This window comes from Lynx canadensis, chromosome C2, assembly GCF_007474595.2.
Source record: "Lynx canadensis isolate LIC74 chromosome C2, mLynCan4.pri.v2, whole genome shotgun sequence".
Classification (NCBI taxonomy): domain Eukaryota; kingdom Metazoa; phylum Chordata; class Mammalia; order Carnivora; family Felidae; genus Lynx; species Lynx canadensis.
In genome coordinates, this window is record NC_044311.2 from 113,918,182 (window position 1) to 113,944,587 (window position 26,406).

Genomic DNA, 26,406 nt, shown 5'->3' on the forward strand with positions numbered 1-26,406 from the left:
ATCAAGCTTGCAGAAAGCTACACTGCTAGGCCAAGTCATCACACCAGGCCCTAGATTGCCTGCTATTGAGAATGTGAGCAGTAGAGGGGTTGTCAAGATTTTAGTTTGATCTGATTGTACACAGGGCAGTACATCTGATCTTACTGTTTGTATTTGGACATAGACAAGTGTACGCTTTTCTACTCAGAGCCTAGTCTGAGGTTCAAAAAGTTCACAGTCCCTCCTGCTGAGTAACCTTGCCTGCTTGAAAGCAGAGGAGTTCTCTAATGGCTGGACCCACGATTGGATCTACAGGAAGACAAACACATAGCACCGATTTTCTAGTCCTACAGACAGTTCTGGGGCATGGAGATGCGTAACAAACGTTAGCAATGGGCATACTCCTCTTCAGTAGTGGGAGTGAGGTGATGTGAAGTATCAGGACTTCAGGTAAGGTGAGATAAGAGACAGGCCAACTCAGGAGAGGGACCCAGATCTTTGATATCATACCCTGGATGAATCTGACCTATCTATATATCCAGGGCCATTAAAGTTTGTGCTCCCTGAGGTGTAACATACCATCTCATTCGGTAAATGAAAAGGCAAACATCAGGACTGAAACAGAGTCCGATAAATATGTGAAGGTTTGGGAAGAGGCAGTGGTAGAAAAGGGCACCCTTTTCCAGAAGGTTTGTATCTAGGTTACAGGCAGGGCATAGTTCTCCCAAATGATATAATTCACATTACATCATTACACATATGTCATTACAAGGGCACATCCAAGGCTTCCAGGAGTAATGTCCAACAGACTCAAAAATATCAGTTCCATTTACACCTGTCAAGCATTAAATCAGAGGGACACGGATAGGCACAAACAGGAAGGGTATCTGATTTCAAGGATTAATGATCAGGTAACCATTATAACACAGGAACATGGAACAAATGCCCTAAATGAGGTGTGAATGTAATACTGTAGGAATGCAGACGAGCACTGAGAGAGTCAGTCCAGTAGTGACGGGTTCATCTGTTTGGATGCTGTTGCCTAAGAATTCTTGCTACAGAGAAAATAAACTGAAGATAGTATGTTAATTCATCTCCACTTTTTATGAATAAGCAAAAGTAGAAACAAGAAGTAATTGGAGGAGGAGGAAAAGAAAATGAGACAGTTAATCTGAATAAAGGTTATTAGAATTCTTAAGTAAACCATCCTTTGGTGTTATAGTCCTAAACTGTCAGCATGAAATTCTAAATACCATAAGTACGATATATTTAACAATGACATATAAGGTTTTGAATCCATAGTCATACATAAGATACAAGTAAGACTTAGAAAACAAATGGTTAATTTAATTTCTCCACTCCATGGTAAACAACCGCATCTCTTGTCTGGTGTTCCTGGTTATAAAATAAATTATCTCCAAAGGATATGACATAGCCAAAGAATTAAAGTATTTTATTTCAAGAATCATCTCCAGGGAGAACAAGAATCCTTGGATCTTTACAACTATGTTAAAATCAATTAGGATTGATCAGAGAAAGAGAGTAGAAATAATAATACAGAAGACACTCCAAGGAATTCAAGTTCCCATAACATTAAGAATTCATAGTAAGCTGTTCTATCCTTAAAAGCAAAGGCCATGATAAATTGAAAATGGCTTGCACACTTTCATCATTTTGGTTGTTTCTTACTTTAATAACCTATTTTGATATAAACTATCAGACAAAATAAAGTTTTGTTATGAAATATGATCAATACTTAGAATATTATTTTAAAGTCCTTATCAGAATTCCCATTGTATAATATTAGCTCATTTGTATGATGAATATTTTAATTAGTATCTCCACATACTTATTTGAGACTTGAGACCCAATTGGATAGTATCTGAAAATTATTAATAATAAAGGCAATAAGGGTTCAGAATGCCTAGATGCATTATTTCAAAGTGGACATCAAGAATTAAGTGCTGATAAATGTATATATTTGTAATAAATATTCTATTATCATTAGAATTAACAGATTTGCTTCCCTTTTTAACTACTATTGCTTCCCACTGGAGTCTATAGTATCAAACAGGCTCATAGATCAAATTGGGTTGTTCTGTTCTCTTTCTCTTTTCTGAGCCATGTTTCCTCTTCATTGTCTTCTGCAGTTTTATTGAACTTAGTAGTATAAAGGTTACAAGGGCACACTCTGAGGCTGCAATTTGCTCAGTATTCAATTATATTACAAGGACTTACTGCCTAACAGCTTACTTCAAAATGTCCCCTGGCTACAACAAAACAGCCAGGATCAAAAGCTGTAAACTTGTAGCAAACAGCTGCCACTTCTTCTCTTAACTCTTTACTATCTGCTACCTGTGAGTTTTATATAAACATGCATTTAAAAATCATCCTACTTCTTCAGGATATGAAACTAAAAATAAAGTGTTCAAGACTGAGAAATATTTGAAATCAAATAAAACTACCTACGCCTATATTCTACTCTTATTCTCTATTCCTTGTTTTTATATTTCATAGAAAATGTCAAGAGCTATTGTGATTTTCGTGTGTGTGTATGTGTGTGTGTGTGTGTGTGTGTGTGTGTGAGAGAGAGAGAGAGACAGAGAGACAGAGAGACAGAGAGACAGAGAGAGACAAAGAGAGTTAGTTTGTGGATAACTGCCCACAGAAATAAAAGGTCCTTGAAGGCAGGCACCCTGTCTTATTTATCTTTTTTTCCCCTTAGTAATTAGCACAGATCTGGCACATTGTAGGTACTTTAATAAATTTGGTTAAGAAATCTACCATTTACTTTGTTTAAATACAATTTTAAATTCTACTGTACTTTTAATTTTTTTAACAAATTTAAATAATTTGCCTATTTAAGAATTCTCAGTATTGGAGGTATTCTTAAGAACCTCCTGATGGTCTATTGTGTTACCTTTAAAAAGTATTTACCAGGAAAGTATGGCAAAGCATTTCACATATATTTGGTTAAACCTACTTTCCAGAAACAAAGACTTAGACACATGTGATATATTGTGAATGTGTTTTCAAATAAAGTGGAAGAATCAGAGTAGGACAGGGGAAGGTTTACAACAATGTGGTCTCACAGTCTTGCTTTGGTTGTATCCTACAAGGAACTATACAATGTGAATCATATTACAGAGTTTTTCTTGCTTTAAGGGAAGGGGTATGGCCTTTGGAAACCCCTTTTAAATCCATTAATGGCTACGGGTTTCTCCAGGGGTTTGCAGTGGCTATACCTTCCCTGGCCAGGCAGCTGTCAGCCAAGGGCAACTCTTGGAGGAGGGGCAGCTGTAAGCCATTAGCAGCCAATACTCAGCAGTTAAGGGATGGTTGCAATTGCTCAGTAAATGGGATTTGGATAAGGTATCTAGAGTGCCATTACATATACTTTTTCATTTTAACATCCATCTAAGAAGATTATCATCCCTATTTTATGATGACAAAATTAAATGTAAAAGATTAAATGATTAGTTCAAGAGAAAACTCCAGCATAGGATACTGCCCAGAACCATATCTAGGACTTTCACTCTAAAACCAAGCCTTTACCCATTTAATCTGCTTTACATTGCAAAAGAGATCCTTAGAGAAGTGAAGAACCTCTAAGCTGGAGGATAGAAACAATGACTTACTTGCCACACACACACATACACACACACACACACACACACACACACACGATTAAAATATAAAAACACTAATGACTCGGGTTTTAATAATGATTTTGTTCTGCTCAGCATTAGGAAAATCACCATAATAATAATGGGGATTATACCAGCTAGCATCTATTGGATGTTTGCTACCTACTTATAATCATGCTGATTGATACTTTTGAAGGTATTTTCAAATTTAATACTTTCTAGCCTGATAGGACAGATACTGTTGTTATTCCTACTAAATAGATGAAAAAGCAAGCTACAGAATTTTTGTTTTGCTCAAAGTCATAAACCAGGAAGTTACATACTTGGACTTGAACCTAGGACACCCTGATACTAGATTCTGTGTTGTGACTAGATTCTGTGATTAATTGATGTCAATGACAAAATGAATTGATGTATCTAATTCTGTACATAACAAAATTATTCTATATCTAGGACAAAAGTCTTATGAGAGAAATAGAACAAAATAACTCAGTGATAAAAACTTAATGACATATTTCACACTTTATTTTTAAAATTACTCTAATTACTGAAATATGGTAAGGATTAAATCAAAGCACTATCATGTTTTGTCATAACAAGTGAAGAAAAATTCAGACACTCATCAAGTAACTGAAAAAGAGAAAAATAGATATAATTCTAAAAGGAGAAATCTCTGACAACAAATGAAGAAACATCCCTCTTATACATAAGAAGTTGAAAATATAAATAAAATTATTTTGGAATATGGATTATGCTACAAAAATCATGTAATTTTGAAAGCTAAATTGGCAACAGTAGAACTAAAAATAGAGAAGACTTTTATTAAGGTACAATCCATTGCTTTAAATAAATCCATTCCTTTTTCAAAAGGGAAACTTAAGGGCTGTTATACAGATTTCTAGATACATGAATCAAGTATTAAATATCAAAGAACAAGTACTACTTGCAATACAAGAAGAGGCATATCACTGTTTCAAAATACACTTGGGGAGATATTAAGAAGGGAAGGATGATAAAAGGGCATCATGTAAAAAGTTCTGGTGGCTATAAAAGTTATGTACCACTAGAGCTTACCTCTTCACTGAGTATTCTATACAAAAGAGAAATTTTATCTGCAAAGCATCCCGCTGAGGGACTGGAATTGCTGAAAAGGTAAAGTGCTTGCTGTAGCATCAGAAAAAGAGAGTAGAAACCTGAGAGGGATAAGCCAAAATAAAAGTGATTCCAACAATGGTTGGAATGCTTGTGCTCTTCTTTGGGGGCAAACTGGGGTGCTTGTGACCTATAGTAATTAACTACATAAATAATTATTTCACTCATTTCTAGAGGGATTTTGTAGATACTCTAAATCTTAATCAAAAGCAAAACAAGAAACAGTACTGTGAAAAAGAAAGAATGGAGTTTACATTTACTCTTACATTTTGCCTAGAAGTCTGGCATTATACTCTGAAAATGTAATTACGTGTGGAAATATGCCTGTAATTCTATTTCTTTCAAGAGGATTTTTTAAGTGTATTTATTTATTTTTGAGAGAGAGAGAGAGAGAGAGAGAGAGAGAGAGAGAGAGAGAGAAAGCATGAGCACGGGAGGAACAGAGAGAGAGGGAGACAGAAAGAATCCCAAGCACGCTCCATGATGTCAGGGCAGAGAGGGACACTGGCTACATCTCACAAACCATGAGATGATGACCTGAACTGAAATCAAGGGTGGATGCTTATCTGACGGAGCCCCTCTTTCAAAAGGATTTTTAACATGCTATACAACAATTGTCAAGGAAGTTTCCAAACTGTCATTTGAGGAATCTTAGCTGCTGAGTTCCAGAAAAGTTCAAAGTGAAGAAGAGGATCTCTGCATGTGACTGTTTATATTATAGTTCCATGAACAAATTGTTTTGAAACCAAAAATCAGTACTCTGTGTGTGCATATTATTTTTAGTAGACTGCTTATGCTACTTTGCAAACAACAGGTGTAAAATAATCTACTAAAATGAATCTAAATCTGTTTTCAGCTAAATCTGAAAGATTTAAAGCAATTAGGTAAAGGAAAAGTAAAAAGAAAAAAAAATCTGCTCAGACACAGCTGACTTCTAAATGTTACTGAGGGTGACTTCAAACAAGGGATAATGCCTTTAAAATAACACATTTGCTGACACAAATATTAAAAGAGATTCTAATAAGAATGGAAACTTCTATTTAGAAAATCAGATGAACCACTCACATCATACTAAATGGTGTTTTCATGGACAACAAATAACTTTATATATTAAGTCTATAAAAAAGAAAATACTGAGGTTGTGATAATCTACAGCTATGGCACTGATCATTACAAAGATTGTAAAACTCTCCCCAAGGAGCAGAAGCAGACTTCAGTTTGCTCTGTTCACATTAACATCTCATTGGAGGTCAAGAAGTACAAAACTCAGCACTATAATAAGATGATTTGTTTTCATACAAATTGTGAAATTATAATTCAGAAATGAATTACATTTTCATTTAAACAGCTGGAGCAACTGGATTATGTTATTTGGGAAAAGAATGTTCAAATTAAAAGTTGTCAAGAAAGTGTTTTTTTTTTGTTTTTAAAGTGCCAATGTAGGTGGATTAGACTGTCACCTTAGGATACAATTTTATCCTATGATATAAAGGGACAGAATGGTGGTCAATAAGTAGTTTACAAATGAATTAGACAACAACTAAGGTAAACTCCCTGAAATATAAAGGCAGAGCTTAAAAAAAATTGTTTTACTTCATAATAATTCTTAGAAAATGTTATGTGATTTATAAAACTACAATAAACACTTGTATATTTTTTGTAGCAAGATCTCATTACTTCAAAAATATGTATTATAATTTTGGGGGAGAATTAGGCATAATAGAATTTTTGTGTGTTCTCAGAAACTATGCTGCTTTGACTGGGGCTTTTTTCTAATGTAGTCTTCACTGAACCTCAATACTCCTTCATAACAATGAACTTGGGGTTTTCACTAGTCTTCCATCTTAGAAATTAAGGGTTTTGCTTTGTTTTGGTCTGATCTGACAGTCTTTACCATCTTATATTTTAGTTATTAATGAGAATATCATCAATTTTTTATAGAATATGTTGAGCATTATCATACTATATTCAGCCAAGCACCATCATATAGCTACTATACTTTAACTTTTTATAGTTAAAATCAGAATGTTTTTAGTTTGTTCACTAGTGATTTTTAAATAATTTGTTATAAATATAACTTCTAGAATTTTCTGAAAAATCCATGATATATGTCATGATGAATTCAAGATGTTACCTCATTGTTTATTTATGGCGACAGATTGACCACCTTTTCACATATAACATTAAAATTAACTGTTGCGATTTTTCCTAGGTTAAATTTTGTACATATAATTATAGACAAGTTTTCTTCAACTTAGAATAATTTGAATAACATGAGTGCACACTTAGAACATTTTAACAACAATCATTGTGATTAAATATGCAACTTGAATAAAACAGTATACATAGTAAAAATTAAATTGTTATCTCCTAAAGCCAGTTCATAGCACCCTTCATGAAAATATGCACTGAGTCTCTGACAGCCTCCTCACACAATTTCTTGTTTAGGATTTTCCATGTTCCTTCGTAGAGGAACTGCTGCATTCCTAAGAACCCCTTAACTTTTCTTCAAGGCTTCTCAGTGCCTCCTTCTATTGTGCACAACTTTCACAATATGGACAACTATAGTTATTCAGGATTTTCTAGCTCTTTGTATTTAAATTGGCCACATCATACTTTTTTATGTTGAATAATGCATATGTACTTTTCTTAATAAATCACACACACACACACATACACACTTTCATAACTTTAAAAGATGGGAAAATTCCCATAATGCTCTCATCATAAGTATACCTGATTCTTATGAAATCACATTTATGGTTTATACAAGTTTGTATTCTGCTTCTATTCCTAAAATTTTAACATAACCATAATATTTCATCTAATGGATACTTTTCTAACTCATTCCTTGACTATTTAACTCCCTTATAGTTTTTCAGTAAAATGAATTTGTCATGGTAATTTAAGAGGTAGTAATTAGACACAACACATAACTCTATACCAAAGTTCTAAGAAGTAGCCAAACTCATTGAAAAGATTATACTACAATCTCTGGAAGGGGAAGGGAGCTTAGGAGAACTTTCAGGACTAAAAAGGGGGATGAAAAGGTGCTAAAAGACTGGAAGGGGTTGCAGAACTAGTGGGGATATAAGCCCTGTTGCATGGCTCTAACTCTGGATGATGGCAAGACATCAAAGGGGTGGCTATTTAGGGCGCCAAAGAGACTGGCTTTTTAGACACAGGGTGTCTCATTCTGTCCAAAGACAGCCTTGCACAGAAAGTGGCAAGAAAGTAGCAGACCCCTGAATGGTACAGCCTGGGATGTAGTCCAGTGCAGAACAATGGCAGTTTGAGGGTCATCCCTAATTCATAGGTATTGAGTTAGGTTTCAACAACTTGGGACAACTGGGTGAAGTCAGTAATAACAACTCAGGTTTAATTCCTGCCTTTTCAGTAGAAAAGTGGCTCAAGAATAGAATTAGATTGACTTGAGAAAAATAAAAGAAGAGATATTTATTACATAGCTAAATATTTGGACTAAGATTCAAAACCACTAAATAACCTACTCTGAAAAGAAAATCTTTTTGTACATCACTTTATCTTTCTGGATTATCTCATTGACAATTTAATGGTAGTAGAATTGATATGTCCATGGGTAGGAACATTTTTTATGACCCTGGAAATGTATTACCAGATTGCTTATTCAAAAGTTTGACCAATAAAATTGCCATGATCATCACATCCTCACTAGATTTAAATGACACCATTACTGCTGTTGTTTGGTTTATTTTTTAGTTTTTATAGCCCATTGGTAAAAAAATAGTTCTTATAGTTTTTTATATTTATTTACTTCAAAACTAGCAAAGTGAAACTACTGTCCTTGTTCTTTTTAAAAAATAACTTTAATAAGATAACGATTTCTGTAAAATGAACTATAGCCAGTTAAAGTGTGCAATCTGATGAATTCTGATGAAACTACCACAAAAGAGTTACAAAATCTTACCATCACCCCTACCAATTTCTGTGCTTCTTTGCAATTCATCCTTCCCAGCCCCAAGTTAACTGCTGATTTGCTTCTATCAGAATAGAAGAGTTTACAATCTAAAAATTCACGTATCATTCATATGTATTCTTTGTGCTTCAGCATGTACTCTTTCCCAACTTCTTTCACTCAGCATTATAATTTTTGAGAATTTAGTATCAGGATTTCTCCTATATAAATTACTTGGGAGTCTTTCTCATTTACTTTCAAATCTTTTTCAGTATATGCCATTACATTTCATTAAAGATATCAATTTAGTATTTTTAAAACAGCAAATAAGATGTTACTACCTTTCCTTCTTATACTAACTAAATCCTGTTAGAAGCCATAAAAATAAAATTCGGAAAAATTTTTATAAAACTATATTATCACATTTATATTTAGATAATTCAGTGTTTTAAGGGAAGTAAATATTTAATCATTCTGTATACATCCAGTCAAAAGGTAAAGTAGTATGCTCCATGCATACTGGAGGGGTTTTTTTTGTTGTTATTTTGCAAGAAGTGGAATATAGCTTCAATTGTGACATATGGGCAATGAAATCAATTTTCTAATCTTTGTTTTTACTTTGTAAATCTGCAATATTTCATTTACTTATTTTTAAATGTTTGACCCTATAACACTCAATTAAAGGCAACAAAAAGATATCAGCTGATCTGAGGTAAATGCTCAGACAAGGAAAAAGCTTTTATCTGTTCAAGAATTAAAATTATTAAGTGACATAAGTTTATATTTAATTATGATCGATAAGAATACAAATATTTTATTATTAGTTATTTCATGTAAATGAGAAATTATATTAACTTCCATTGTTTTCAGTTCAGCACCTTTCTAGGGATATAGTATCAATAACATTTATAAACAACACAGTCTTAATAAAATGGAAAATCATCATAGTCACTTTTAAGCTCTTTGGAAGTAACTGAATTGCAAAGAGCATTGTAATTATTCCAGAAAAAGAAATCAATTTTTCACTTTTTTTCTTTAGAGAATAAGAGAGAGAAAGAGAGAGAGAGAACTCCACAGCTAACCATTATGACACAGATAATCCTGAAAGTTTAGGTAATCACAAGTGTGATTTCCTATTTTGATATTCATGGTGATCACATCATCTATAAGAAAGACTACAGAAAAAAGGACATTTTCACTGATCTCCTTTTATTACCAGGTACTACATTCATCATTTTATCTGTATTATCTCATTTAACCCTTCCAACAGTCATGAGAGAGAAGTATTATCTTCATCTTGCAAACTAGGAAGCTGTTGTTTAAAGTGGTTAAAGAAGTTCCACGAATTCATCCAGGCAATGAAAGTTGCAATTTAGCTCTGCCCCTTTTATAGTCACTAAATCTAGTCCTTGACTTTTTCTTCTCTATGTAAAATAAACCAGTTCCTTCAATCAAGCATCATTAGTCCTACCCTCTGTATCCTTTCTAAATTTTTTACTTCCCATTTTTAGAATACCAAAATAAAACTTAACTCTGAAATGATGCTAAACATGTTTAAAATGATAGATAGTAAGAAAGAAAACTTGGCCACTTATAGCTTTAACAGGAATTCTAGAGACCCAATTCCATTTGGGGATCAGGATATGGGATTTAAGAGTAAGTATGAGGAAAGAGATTTGTGTCTGTATTGCATATCATTTTTGATTAAGAACTATTAGAAACAGAAATGGGTCATCAGCAAAATATTTTACTCTAACCACATAACAGTAGTTATGGCCACAAAGGGATGTTAATAAAAATAGACTTTCCTTTAAAGGCAGTATACCTCTGGGACAGAAGCTATTTCCTCACAGTTTTAACAGGAACTGAGACCATTATAAAGCATTAGAAGGTTGGGTTTTGGTACATTAAACAAGCAACTGGATTCACTTATTTTGAGACAGAGGTTTCATTAACCTGTTAATGTTTATTCATCCCAATTCTTAACAGACCAAAAATAGCTAAAATTCTACTGAGACCAATATTATTCAAGCAGCATCAACACCTTCACTTGTATAAAGTTTCTCTGCCCAGTTTCAAACCACTAATGTCATGTTTTCCCAAATCATCTCTCTCTTTAGTCCCAATTCATTCACTCATTTCATCTCTCTCTCTCTTTCCCTTCTCCCTGGTGGGATTTTGAATTATTTTTTATTAAAATTTTTTTGAAAACTTGCATAACCATAACAGCTAACATAGCAAATACTTATAATGTCAGAGGGGCAATGCTAAATCTTCTGGGTACATTATCTCTTTTAATACTCACAGAACCACATGACACACACTGCTTTCTCTCCTGGCTTTAATGGTTGAACAGCTTACTTTACTCTGTGAGTGGCAGAAATGAGCTTTGAACTCGCTCAGACTCCAGAGCCTGCAAACCTCATCACCAGACTATACTGCCTTGTCTTAAAATTTTACCTATGGAAGCAACATTTTCAATTAAGTCATAACCAATTTTGTACAAAGGCTAATGGTCTTTAAAAATGTTTCCATTTTGCAGTGATTTCAGAAACCAGAAAACTTGTCATTAAATAGTGGTTGATTTTTAGATTTTTTTTAGGTAATTTTTCAAATAAAACAAATCAGAATCAAGAGTCACTGAGAAAATAATCTAACAGTAAAATTGGAAGAAAAGATAGGAAGCAATTAGTGAGCAGCTTTGCAAATGTTAACTTTGCTGGCAGACACTGTGTCTTATTTGGTGTGGTATCTCTCAGTGTAACACTCGGCTCACAGAAGATGGGAGTTAAACGAATCCAGCAAACAATGACTTGAATTTTCAAAATTTGGACTAGATTTTCTTATGTTTTAGATTCCTAGCTTTACATCTTCAAAGAGAAAAACACACAAAAAAATCCTGTCTTCGTGTCATGCTTTGTTCAAACTCTTCATGTTTGAGAATTTAAGGTGCTGAATTTTAGAATTTCTTTCAGATCAATTAGAAATAAAATGTCAGAATATATGTGCTAATTCTAAAGCTTAAAAATTGATTTACTCATAATGCTTATAGTTTATAGGAGTAAAAACAATAATGTTCTTTATATGAAATCATAGCTCATTACACCTTACTACCCCTACCCATGACTGAGATCAATATTTTGTCTCTAATAGTTTCAAAGAAGCAAAACTTCAAACATATGGAAAACATTTGTGTATTTTGCCATTTGAAAGAGACTGGCGTATAGGTGATGTATTAGCTGTCTTCTCCCATCTACTACCTTATTTCTACACTAGGTCTCAGTAGAATGAGAGAAACAGATGGGACCATGATAGAATATGTTTATTTGTATCATGACTTTGATATGCAAATTTCTGTTCTAAAAGAATGAGAAATGAACTGACCACCAAATATTCTCATAAGAGAATTCCTCTAACTATGAGATAGAGAGAGAGAGAGGAGACTGTGAACTCTGAGAGGGATAAGCTTTGACATTTTACTTTCCTATGTAATGTACTCAAATGCAGAATACTGCTTACATTAAAATGCATAAAAAATCAATTCCAGGGTATAAAGTGTAAATGTTGCAATAGATTCATTCTGCTAGTCTTACAGATGATTCTTTACTCAGGCTGATATTTGTCTTTATGAATAATTGAATTTTATAACTCTTTAGCACAGAAAATGACATATTTCTCTATTTGAGATTCTTTATCTAAATGAACATAAGTAGAAAATAACTTTAAGAGAAGCACCATAAAAAAGTTTTTAAAAACCCTAAGAATTTATTTCTAAAGGTTATATAATGCAAAATTGAAAAATGTATTTCCTCTGACAATAGTTTTTAGTTCTGCTTGCTTATATGTAACATTTCACCAAATTAATATATATTAATAATATCAGAACATGAAAAACAGATTTTAGAAGGCAAATTATAACAACAAAAGTGAATAATATAAGAATAAAGTCCTTGAAATCTAAATATGGCTCTGGTTATGAGGAATCCCTTATGGGAAAGAAATTCAAATTTGAAAAAAATATATATAAAGGCAAAATAAAATTATACTGTAACTTAAAACACATAATATATTTAACATATAATACACAGATTAAAAAGGAAAAGTATAAAAATATTTTATACAACTTAATCTTACAAAACCTGACAGTATGAATGACACAAGTAAACTAAAAATAGAAAATGAGAAAAAGAAGAAAACTTTTTTCATATAAAATACTTAATTTAGGCAAGATATATAATGTAAAGCCTGTTATTCTGTAAAATGCTACTGTAATATAATGTTAAATGGGAATTATCCCATAGCCAGAAATTCCAACAAAGGGCCAACTGGAATTTAATCATTGCTAGGAATCTATACTCTTATCTCACAAACGTCAACATGTGGGGCCAGCTATCTCAAAAAATGGAGTGTCAGGATTCACCAGTTTCAATGCCCCTAGTCATTACAGCAATAATGAGTGATAAGAGAGAATGGTCTTTCGAGGTGATGTGAAGTAAGACAGTCAAAAGAATTTTTCATAAATGTTAGGTTAAATATCCTTAAAATATACATTAAATAGCATAAAATATCCCCCTCAAATTTATTAAATGAGATCTATTCCCTCTTCTAAAAAGTTGGTGGGTCCATAGATAGTTTAATGCTGTCCATGCATGAAAATAATGACCAAAATAGAGAGAGGGAGGTGCTGAAACAAGAAGCTCTAGTGAGTAACTTGTCCTCTTATTCTTTGTGGACTTTCCTTGCATGGTATGCATATGAATAAGGCTCCTGAACCTAAGCTAACCTGCTAATGTCCACTCAAGTAAGTTACCAAAAGGAAAAGTCACCCTAACAAGAAGTCTTTTTTTTTAATTATTATTATTTAAATTCCAGTTAGTTAACATACAGTGTAATACTTGTTTCAGGTGTACAATATAGTGATTCAACCTAACGAGTAGTCTTTGGGGGGTTTAGTGAAGAATAAAGAAAAAAATGAAGCTGAATCTTTATCTGCCTCTTCAGTGATCCAAGAAATGGGACACCAATAGCATAATTTTTGGAGGAAAGCATACAGGGGAAGCACTAGCACTGGGAGGTCAGCTACACAGAGGATATCTACGGTGAGTTTCAGTCTAAGAAGTAGCAACAACCAACAAAAAGAAGACTGCAATCTCATTGAGGCCTATAAAAACACATTTGTCTGTTCCTGTCACATCACAGATGGAGCTGGTATCTAGAAGTGGGAGAGAAAAGGGGTGTCTGGAAGCCAACCCACACCCCAGTACTCTCAAAACGTAAGAGCTGTCAGCACAGATGGTATGTGTAGAAAAGCTTTGATTGGAATTGGAGATTGACATTTTAAAATGAATACATAATAGAATAAACTAATAACCCAGGTGTCTGAGAAGTTATGGTATCTGTACAAAAAAGAGTCAAGGAAGAGCTCCCACGTAAGGAAAAAAACGGGGAGAATTTCCATTATAACATAGCTAAGGACAATTACTGGAAAAAATTAAAACAATATCTTACTTAAGAAATAACAGATTGCAACTCCTTAATAAACCAGTCACTCTATTAAATGGTATACTTAGGATAACATTATTGAGTTCTATCTTGCTGGATCATGCAGCTCACGTGTATTTATCTCTGAGAAAAGGCACCATAAATGTATTCTTAAAGTGTGTAGCACACCCAGAAATAATTATGCTGCCCCATAAACCAGAGCATTGGAAAAATGCATTCATTCAACAAATGTTTTTTTTTTTTTTCCAACGCCTCATATGTGCCAAGCAAAATTCTTGTTATAGTGAGCTTAGTGATGAGTGAACAGAGCCTGATATGTCCCAGTTCCCATTCTGTTAGATTACACTGGGGATAAACCATAGTCTAAGAGGAAGTCTCTGAAGAAGTGATATTGGAAATAAGACCTGAATAAAAAGTCATCAGCCATGTTATGATTTAAATGGTAGGGACAGGAGGGAAGTTGTTTTAGACTGAACTGTGTCCTCCAAAATTCATAATCCTAGCCCCCAGGGTTACTGTATTTGGAAAAAGAGCCTTCAAGGAGGTTACTAAGGTAAAGTGAAATCATAAGGGCAGGTCCCTAATACAAGAATACAAATGTCCTTTTAAGAAGAGGAAGAGGCATTAGGAGTGTATATGCACTGAGAAAAGGCTACGTGAGGACACAGCAAGAAAACAGCCATCTGCAAGCCAGGAAGAGATGTCTTACCAGAAACCAATTCTTTTGGCAACTCATTTTGGACTTCCAGCCTCTAAAATTATGAGAAAATAAATTCCTGTTTTGTAGGCCACCTAGTCTGTGGTATTTTATCATGGCACCTCTAGAAGAATAATACAGAAAGGGAGATACTTCAGACAGAGGAAACAACTAATGTAAAGTCCTTAAAGAAAAAAGCAGCTTGGGGAGTTCTACAAATCAAGTGATATCAGTAGGAATGTAGTCACATCAAGTGTGGCAAATGTAGGAGTTGAAGTTATAGAGGCAGTCAAGGGAGGAGTTAGATCATGGGAACAGGGAAGGATTAAGCATATGCTTGTGAAACCTCTCCAATAGACTAGATAGAGCTTTTACTCCAGAAGCTTAGATAATAGAATACCTATTTCTCTCATCATAATCTAGTAATAATATAATTCTTTAGTCTCTATCCTTGTTAGCATTGATTGTTATAGCTTTGTATTCCCATCTTGAATTTTCTTGACCCTTTATCCATGGTCCAACAGACTGAGATAATGTGCAGGCCATTTCAGGTTACTGTAAACTGGATTGCCCTAAAAATGATATATTTTTCTAGCTTGGCCAGGGTTATATGATGTGTTCTCCTGTCATTTTCATGTAATGACCAGATCTATTAGCTTGTTGTATGCATTATTCACATATTATCATTCTCAGTAGATATGGCTTTATCTATATTATTCATCTCCTAATATTTATTCTGGAGATTTGCTGAGGTCATCTGATCTAGCCTGGACTTTATGGGGTGACCCTGCTTCAATCTGTAGATTTGGCTGGATTTGGCTCCTCATTATAGTTTGGGTTTTCTACTCCAGCAAATACTAACTTTTCATGGTGTTGATAGAGGTGCAAGGAAACAAACAAAACCCAAGCTAGGCCTCTTGAGATGTAGGCTCAGAACTGGCAACTTTACCTTAGGCTCTTATTCTGTTACAAGGGAATGAGCTTGAATACAAGGAATTAAGAATTGAGCGCAGGGGCACCCGGGTGGCTCAGTCAGTTGAGTGTCCAACTTCGGCTCAGGTCATGATCTCACAGTTTGCGGGTTCGAGCCTCGCATCAGGCTCTGTGCTGACAGCTCAGGGCCTAGAGGCTGTTTCAGATTCTGTGTCTCCCTCTTTCTCTCTGTTCCTCCCCTGCTCACACTCGTCTCTCTCTCAAAAATAAATAAAGATTAAAAAAATTAAAAAAAAAGGAACTGAGGGCAATAATTCAATATGCCACACCAATATTCATATATCACACTGGTATTCACCCTTCTCTAATTACACAGATTTTTAAAAAGTGTATAACTAATCACGATAGACACAGACTTATTTCAAAAAATGCAAATGTAATAAATATGTATATACAGATATACACATACATAATATATACATGTATATAACTGGAGAGGAGATTGATGAAATAAGACAAAACTCTAACATTTACAGAGGGACCCCTTGAGTACTCAGTTGAGTGATGATCAGCATATATGTATAAGAAAATAAGCCAACATCCATACACAATGGATTCAGAACTAAACTCTACCAAGTATTTAAAAAATAAATAATATAAATTCTGAAAATTTCTAAAATATTGAAAAGTAGGAAATACTAACCAATGCATTCTATAAATTCAATATTACTATGATACCAAAACTAGACAGAACAACTATAAGTCAACAGCCCTAATGTACACAGATGCAAAAACTCTTTTAAAAATTTTAGGAAATGAGGGGCGCCTGGGTGGCGCAGTCGGTTAAGCGTCCGACTTCAGCCAGGTCATGATCTCGCGGTCCGTGAGTTCGAGCCCCGCGTTGGGCTCTGGGCTGATGGCTCAGAGCCTGGAGCCTGTTTCCGATTCTGTGTCTCCCTCTCTCTCTGCCCCTCCCCCGTTCATGCTCTGTCTCTCTCTGTCCCAAAAATAAATAAACGTTAAAAATTTTAGGAAATGAAATGCAACAATATTTATAAAGGATATTAAATCATGACAAAGAGGAATTTTATCCTGGGAATGCAATTCACATCATTTTTTTAGAATGGTAAATCTTTTTATTTTTGATTGAAGTATAACTAACATACAACATTAGCTTCAGGTGTACAACATAATGATTCAACACTTGTATACAATGGGAAATGACCACTACAGTAAGTCTCATTACCATCTATCACATACAATTTTTTCTTATGATGGTAATATTTATGACTTACTTAGTATCTTTCAAGTTTGCAATACAATATTATTGACTATAGTTGCCATGCTGTACATCATATCCCTGTGACTTATTTATCCTGAAGATTATGCCTCTTAATCCTCTTCAACCATTTCATCCCCCTCAATAGCCTCTCTCCCATCTAGCAACCATGGGTCTGTACTCTGAATCTGGGTTGGGCTTGTTAATTTGTTTTCTTTTTTAAATTCCACATAAAAGTGAAATCTATGGTACCTTTCTCTGCCTTATTTCACTTAGCATAATACCCTTATGGTCTATTCATATTGTCACAGTCCGATTTCATTTTTTTTTTTATGGCTGGGTAGTAACCCATTGTATACATGTACCACATCCCTTTATCTATTCATCTTTCAATGGACATTTAGGTTTCTTCCATATCTTGGTTACTGTAAATAATGCTGCAATGAACACAGGGGTAAATATTTCAAATTAGTGTTTTCATTTTCTTCAAACACCCGCAAGTAAAATTGCTGAATCATAAGTAGTTGTACTTTCATGTTTTTGAGAAACTTTCATAATATTGTCCATAGTGGCTGTACCAATTAACATTCCCATAAACAGTGCAGAAGAGTTTCCCTTTGTCCACATTCTCAGCAAAACTTGTTATTTCTTATCCTTTCGATAAAACCCATTCTGAGAGACATGAGGTAATATCTCATTGAGATTTTGATTTGCATTTCCCTAATGATTAGTGTTGAGCATCTTTTCATGTGCATGTTGGCCATCTGTATGTCTTTGAAAAAAATTCTATTCAGATCCTCTGCCTATTTTTTTAAATAGGATTTTTTAAAATTATTATTGAGTGTATGAGTTCCTTAAATATTTTGGAATTAATCTCTTACTTGATGTGTGATTTGCAAGTATCTTTACCATTCAGTAGGTTGCCTTTTCATTTTTTTTGATGGTTTCCTTCACTGTGCAGAAGCTTTTTAGTTTAATGTAGTTTTAATTGTTTATTTTTGCTGTTGTTGTTTTAGAGAAAGATCCAAATAAATATCACTAAGACCAATGTCAACAAGCTTAATGCATAGGTTTGCTTCTGGTTTTATGGTTTCAGGACTTACATTCAAGTCTTTAATTCATTTTAAGCTAACTTTTGTGTATGGTGTAGGATAGCAATCCAGTTTCATTCTTTTCCATGGGGTTGTCCAGTTTTCCCACGATTTATTGAAGGGACTGTCCTTTCCCTATCATATATTTTCACCACCTTTGTCAAAAATTAATTGACCATATATGGATGGGTTTATTTCTGGGCTCTCTACTCTGTCCCATTGATCTACGTGTTTGTTTTTATGCCAATACCACACTGTTTTGACTATTATACATTATTAATATAGTTTGAAATCAGGGAATATAATGCCTCCAGAATTTTTCTCTTTTCTCAAGTTGCTTTGGCTCTCTGAAGTATTTCGTGGGTCCAAACACATTTTAATTTTGCTTTAGTTTCATCTAAAAATGCCTTTGGAATTTTTATATTGCATTATCAAAGAGTTTGCGTTAAATCTGTAGATTGCTTTGGGTAATATGGACATTTAAACGATATTACTTCTTCTCCATGAGCATAGAGTATTTTTCCATTTATTTGTGTCTTTCTCAATTTCTTCCAACAATGTCTTATACTTGTCAGTATAAAGATCTTTCACTTCTTTGGAGAAATGTATTCCTAGGTATTTGTTTGGTGCAATTGTATACTGAATTGTTTTATTAATTTCTCTTTCTGACAGTTCATTGTTAGGGTATGAAAACACAACAGATTTTTGTATATTTATTTTACTTAATTAATTTATTAGTTTAACAGGTTTTGGTGGTCTTTTGAGTTTTCTAAATATAAAAGCGTGTTCTCCACAAAAGTGACAGTTTTACTTCTTCCTTTCCAATTTAGATGCCTTTTATTTCTTTTTTATGCATAATTTCTCTAGCTAGAACTTCCAATACTATGTTGAATAAACGTACTAAGAGTGGGCATCCTTTTCTTGTTCTTTAAAAGAAAAGATTTCAGCTTCTCACTGTTGAGTAGATATTAGCTGTGAGCTTGCCATACATGGCCTTATTACACTGAAGTTCATTCTGTCTATACCTATTGTGTTGAGTGTTTTTATCATAAATCACTGTTGAATTTTGTCAAATGTTTTTTCTGACTCCACTGAGATAATCTTACAATATTTATCCCTCATTTTGTTGATGTGGTGTATCATGTTGACTGATTTGCAAAACCATTCTTACATCCCCAGAATAAATCCCACTTGATCATGGTATATGATGTATTTCTGAATTCAGATCACTAATATTTTATTGAGAAATTTTGTATCTGTGCTCACCAGGGATATTAGCCTATAATTTTCTTCTTTTGTGATACCATTACCTGGTTTTAGTATCAAGGAAAGGCTGGCCTCATAAAATAAGTTTGGGAGTGTTCCTGTATCTTTAATTTTTTGGAATAGTTTGAGAATGAATAAGTGAGTTTAGGATGTTTGCAAGATACAAAATCAATGTGCAAAAATTATTTGCATTTCTGTATGTGAACAACAGTTGGAAGTCAAAATCAACAAAATATCTACAAGAGCATCAAAATATGAAATACTTAGAAATAAATCTTTCAAAAGATATGGAAGATATATACACTAAAAATGTTTTTTTAATATTGTTATTGGAAATTAAGAAGATATATGAAGAGATATAATGTACTCATAAATCAGAAGAATTACTATTACTAGAATGTCATTTTTCCCCAAATTGATTCATAGAATTAACTCAATCCCAATTAAAATCCAAGTAGTTTCTCTTTTTTGTAGTAATTTACAAATTGATTCTAAAAATTCATATGGAAACGCAAAAGACCTAACCAAAGAAATGTTTCAAAGAAGAACAAAGTTGGAAAACTTACTCTTCCTGATTTCAAGACTTACTATACAGCTACATTAGTCAAGAACATTGTTCTATTGTATAAAAATAGACAAATGGATCATAGCAATAGTCTAAAATTATACCTACACATATGTTAAATTTATATCAGACAAGCATGCAAAGACAATTCAGTAGTGAAAGGAAGGCCTTTCCAATCAATGGTGTTGGAACAACTGGATATCCATAATGAACAAAAAATAAACTTTTATTCATACCTCTCACCCTATAAAAAATGTTGACTTATAGTAAATCTGAGACCTAAACAAAATCCTAAAGTTATAAAACTTCTAGAATAAAATACAGGAAAAATAGTCTTGCGATTTTGGAGTTAGGAGACATAAAATAAATAAATTGAACTTAATCAAAATTTTAAAAACTTCTGTTCTTTGAAATCCTGTTAAGAGAATAAAAAGGCCAGACACAGAATAAGGGAGATGGTGTTCAAATCACATATTTGACAAAGGACTTGTTTTGGGAATGTATAAAGGACTCTCAAATTTCAATAATATGTAAACAACATAATAAAAAATAGGCAAAACATTTAAACAGACACTCCACCAGAAAGAACAAATGAGCACATGAAAAGATTTCCAACATCACTAACCACTGGGAAAATGGAAATAAAAACCACAATGAGATACCAGTACACAACTTCAGAATGTGTAAAATTAAAGAGAATGACTACCCCTAATGTTGTCAAGGATGTGGACCCACTGAAACTCTCATACTCTGCCAATGGGGTATAAAATGGAACCCCTGTACAAAAATGTATCATTTTCTTTAAAATTTAAGTATACATTCATCATATGACCTAGATATTCCACTCATAGTATTTACCTAAGAGAAATGAAAGCATATGTCCATGTAAAGAACTGTACATAAATGTTCTCAGCAACTTTATTCGTAATAGCCCAAAACAGAAATCAAAATGTCTATGAACAAATGACTGCATTAACAGCTTGTGGTTAATCCAAAAACTGACTACTCAACAAAAAAAAGTAATGAAGTATTACATGCAAGTATATAAATAAGTTTTAAAATAATTATGTGGAATTAAAAACCCAGGAAAAAGACTGCATATTATATAATCCCTGTGATATAAAATTCTAGAAAATATGGACCAAAGTATAGAGCCTATAGTGACTGGCTATAGGCAAGACAGATGAGACAGAAATTATAGAAGTTGATGAGGAAATATCTGGGTATGATGGACATGTTCATTATCTTAATTGTGCTAAAGGTTTCTTGGCCATATACATACGTCCAAACCTAGCAAACTGCACACTTTAAAGTATTATTTATTGTATGTCATTATACTGCATGAAGTTGTTATGTAGAAGTTTTATATTTATCCCATGATTTTTTTTTAAGAGACAGAGTATGAGGAGGGGACAGGGTCAGAGGAAGGCAGAGAGAGAGAGAGAGAGAGAGAGAGAGAGAGAGAGAGAGAGATTGAGAATCTTAAGTAGGCTACACACTCAGTATGGATACCAATGTAGGGCTCAATCCCACAACCCTGGGATCATGACCTGAGCCAAAATCAAGAGTCAGACACTTGTGGCACGCGGGTAGCTCAGTCACTTGAGCCTCTGACTTTGGCTCAGGTTTGCATCAGGCTCTGTGCGGACAGCTCAGAGCCTGGAGCTACCTTCGGATTCTCTGTCTCCCTTTCTCTCAGCCCCTCCCCTGCTTTCACTCTGTCTCTCTCTCTCTCTCAAAAATAAATAAACATTAAAAAAAAAAAAGTCAGACACTCAACCAACTGAGCCACGCAGGTACCTTATCTCTTGATTTTTAACTGAATTTTACACATTTTATTTTAAAGTACACAAATCTTTTAGAAAGCAAATAACTCTTTGCTGTTAGATATTTTTATATCTAGCTTACTTCTTTTTTGAAATCAAGATATTTCTATTAGTTGATCATCTCTTTAAAATAAAGAGTTTATCTCTGTGAAAACTCAAGCATAGTTGACCCTTGAACAACAATGGTCTGGTTCAGTCAAAAAGTCTGTATATAACTTTAGACTTTCCAAAAACTTAACTACTAATTGTCTTCCTTGACTGGAAGGCTTACCAAAAACATAAACAGTTGAATAACACATTTTGTATGTTATATGAATTATCTACTGTATTCTTATAATAAGAAAATATTGGGGCGCCTGGGTGGCGCAGTCGGTTAAGCGTCCGACTTCAGCCAGGTCACGATCTCGCGGTCCGGGAGTTCGAGCCCCGCGTCAGGCTCTGGGCTGATGGCTCAGAGCCTGGAGCCTGTTTCCGATTCTGTGTCTCCCTCTCTCTCTGCCCCTCCCCCGTTCATGCTCTGTCTCTCTCTGTCCCAAAAATAAAAACGTTGAAAAAAAAAAAAATTTAAAGAAAATATTAAGGAAATCATAAGAAAAAGAAAATACATTTACAGTACTGTATTTATTAAAAAAAATTGCTTCTAAGTGCACCCACACAATTCAAACTCATGTTGTTGAAGGGCCAACTATAATTCTTGACAGCGGTATATTTTTATACATCTAAAATGAATGGAAGGTCAAAGGGAATAATCACTTCAACTGATAAAAACAAAAAAAAAATCTGGAAAATAATATATTTAAAGTTTAGGGGAAAGATTAAAGTACAGATTCTGTTCAAATTACTGATATTCAGAGAAATGGCTTTGAACCAAAATTACTAAAATTTTAGATTTTCTCACTTACTTGAAATCAGAAGTGTTCATTTTATTGCTGAAGATGCATTGTTTAAAATCATAAGGTGCCTGCATAATTTAATTTCTATATGAATTACTATTTGAATATAAAAAGTATATAAAAATTATATAAACAGTAATGTATCTAAAAATAAAATGGCAGAAATATTCAACCAGTAGGCATAATTAAGACCACCAGTTAGATTTTCTGTACATAAGAAATGAGATAATACTATTATAAAATTTACAGCACACAATTGAATCTAATCCTAGTTTATTATAATTATACTTTTTTCTTCAGTTTTAGTGGATCTACATGATTTCTTCTCAATTCACTGTTTCTTATGTGGACCATCACAGGCAGGGAACTTCTAAGAAAACCAACCCCTACAGAAAGCCGCTGCAGTAAGACACAATCTCCAGTGTTTATTCACCAATTTGGGATTTGCCTTTTATATTTTAATATTAATCAAGCTGCTGTTTTTTCATTAGGAAGAACAAAGTACAAGATACTCAAGTAGTACAAATAAACTTAAAAAAAGAAAAAGGCCATAACTGAAGCCATTCTGAAATTTAATGTAAAAGGGTTGAATTAAAAAAAGAAAAAAATCCTCTTAATTCCAAAACATCACTTCTGACAAATCTTCTAAAGCAGTGAAATTTTTCAGTTTCTAATTAAAAAAAAAAAAACACCTGTTTTGGTGAACCAAATAAGCCCAGTAATGTTCTCAGTGACTCAGCGCCACTTAAGGTACTTGGGAAGTTGTACCTTTTGGATGTGGGACCAGGTTCTCCAGTACCATCCTTGCTAATACTGTCCACACTTCTCTCTAGCCCCTTCCATTGTACATGTGGTTATTTTAACTTATCCCTTTTGATTATCATCATCAGCTCATAGCTTTTCACAAACACAAACACATATATATGTACAATTTATATTTATGTTTATTATATTATTATAGAAAGATATATATATATGTTTCTTTTTAACATTTTAATTGTTACAACTAGAGGTGGGAACAGCTAGAATTACTTTTTGTCCTTACAACACTTAGACTCTTATTCTAAAAGCATATATATTTTGGCATTAAGATGGTCCAGGTGTGCCTGGATGGCTCAGTTGGTTAAGAGCCTGACTTTGGCTCAGGTCATGATCTCCTGGTCCACAAATTTGAGCCCCATGTCGGGCTCTGTACTGAGAAATCCGAGCCTGGAGCCTGCTTCGGATTCTGTGCCTCCCACTCTCTCTGCCCTTCCCCTGCTCACACTCTGTTTCTTTCCCTCTCAAAAATAAATAAAAACATTTTTTAAAAAAAATTTAAGATGGTCCAGACAGAGCCTGGTGGTCTTTCTGTATGAAGAGATTAAATTAGCTATATATATATTTTTAATATTTATTAATTTTTGACAGAGAGAGAGAGAGAGAGAGTGTGTGTGATCAGGGAAGGGACAGAGATAGAGGAAAACACAGAATCCAAAGCAGGCTCCAGGATTTGACCTGTCAGCACAGAGCCTGACACTCATAAACCGAGAGATTGTGACCCGAGCCAAAGTTAGACGCTTAAACGACTGAGCCACCCAAGCACCCCAAGAAATGAAATTAGCTATAATCCAAGCCCTCCCAGATATTTTGGGAAAGAATATAGATGTATGTGATGTTTCTGGGGAAATAGTTCCACTGATATTTTTAGAATGATGTTTTATGTTACTCCCTTTTTAATTCCTAACTTTAATAATTTTCTATGAAAAGGAGTGAAGATAACCAACAAAGTCAATGATTTGATAATTATTTTTTTCTCCAATAATAAAACTTCTGTCAATAATCTTCAATTTTGATTTACTTTTCCTTGGAGGCTTCATTAGATCTACTAATGAACGAGGCATAATTTTAATTAGAATTAACATTTTTTATCACGTTTCTGAATATATATAGAAGACAAACTTTGAAATGCTGGCCATGTGGGAATTCCATCAAATTGTCATGGCAAAATTGAGATATTTCTCATGAAATACTACTACTCCATGGCCATCAGACAGTAAATAAATAAACGTTCATTGTTATCACATGGAGAGGAAAATTCTCTCAAAAAAACACTGCTATCTCCTTGAGGAATTATTTTATACTTTAATCTTGCCTTTGAAGTAATACTCATTTAAAGATACATTTCAGATGCAGTGCTAGACTTTCTTTAGTGTTTCATTAGTAGGCATAAGAATTGTATGATATGTTTTCCATTTAGCAGTCAGGCCATTAAATTGTATAAGTATCACTAATATCTACAGTTCAAAGACCATAGTCTCTTCTTAAGAATGCCAGTTATACACAAAGAGTCTTAACAGAAAATGATGTATTAAGCAATTATTTCTCCATTTCTTCCAATCAAGTTTTTCTGTATTTATTCTAAGACATTATTAAAACAAAGGAGGTAGGGAGAGAAAGAAAGGTGGGGGGAAAGAAGGAGGAGGGAGAGAAGGAGGGAAGGGAGAAAGAAAGGAAAGAACTCTTCTATTTGAAGAGCAAGACTATTCAAATAGTAAATAACATAAGGCAGACCGACACTCCTTAAAAAGGAGATGATAATGCTCACTGTGAAATACTGAAAATATATTTTAAGATTAAATGCCAAATAGTTTTTCTAAATCATTAATTGTGATGCATTGTAATGAATAACTAGAATATCTATCTATCTATATCTAGCTATATTAAAAGACAAGATAAGAAGAGCATAAATGTAATCACAATTCTACAGTAAAATATTCAGATAAAATATTCAGTGAGTTAATTTCTTTAAAGGCATAAATAAGAGAGAGGGTAGGGGGTAGACAGCAAGAAAGAGAAACAAAAATAAATGAATGACAAAATAAAGTAATAATAAATTTGGAAGGGGGCACAACTGAAGATACAGATCACAATAAAACTCATATACATACATAAAGCATCATACAAAACACACTTTATAATTTGAAACTATTATTTTAGCTGAAAACAAAGGTTTTATTATTCTTTAACAGGTATAATTTATTGCTTACTTTAGAAATATGTGTGTAAAAAGATACTTTTTCAGGATTATAAAAAATTGGGGAGAATCTTTTTAAAAATACTCATTCTAAATATATTTTATAACATAACAAGCAAAATATATCAAATTGTGGGCGCTATGCGAGTGTATGTGCCTTCATAAAAGTAACAGCTCAATTGTTTGAACAGCATTGTATGGCAAGGTCTGTGTGTATTGTGCAGCAGAGATCATGGTAATTCATAGCAATTCATAGATCCTAGGATATAAGAGGCATGCAATAAATGTTAAGGTTATAGCCTACATTAATAAACATATATCTACCATTGCTGAAAATTCAATAAAATCTGAAATTAGGAGCAAGAAGGGGAACCACTGGAAATTGTACCTTATAGTTCACATAAAGTCTGTTTTCTTGTAATTTCTAAGTAAAACTGTAATTTCTAAGACAAACCGATTTTTACTTATCATTTGCTCCTGCGTATTATTTTACACAAAGAATATAAACAATCAACTTGCCAATTTTTAACAAATACACTTTCAGTGTCTAGTATGGGAACCAGTCAAGATATTGCTGAATAAGATTAACAAGCTAGTATCAAAGAGAGTCCTTGAGAAAGGTCTTA

General features: G+C 33.5%; 1 long non-coding RNA gene across 1 annotated transcript; it reads left to right on the forward strand.

The window, feature by feature from the left end:
* The first annotated feature begins 219 nt into the window (after positions 1-219).
* On the forward strand, positions 220-22,204 carry LOC115523940. Its single transcript, XR_003971890.1, has 3 exons — positions 220-230; positions 9,201-9,207; positions 22,137-22,204. It is a non-coding gene; the product is annotated as an uncharacterized LOC115523940 (long non-coding RNA).
* The last annotated feature ends 4,202 nt before the right edge of the window (positions 22,205-26,406 follow it).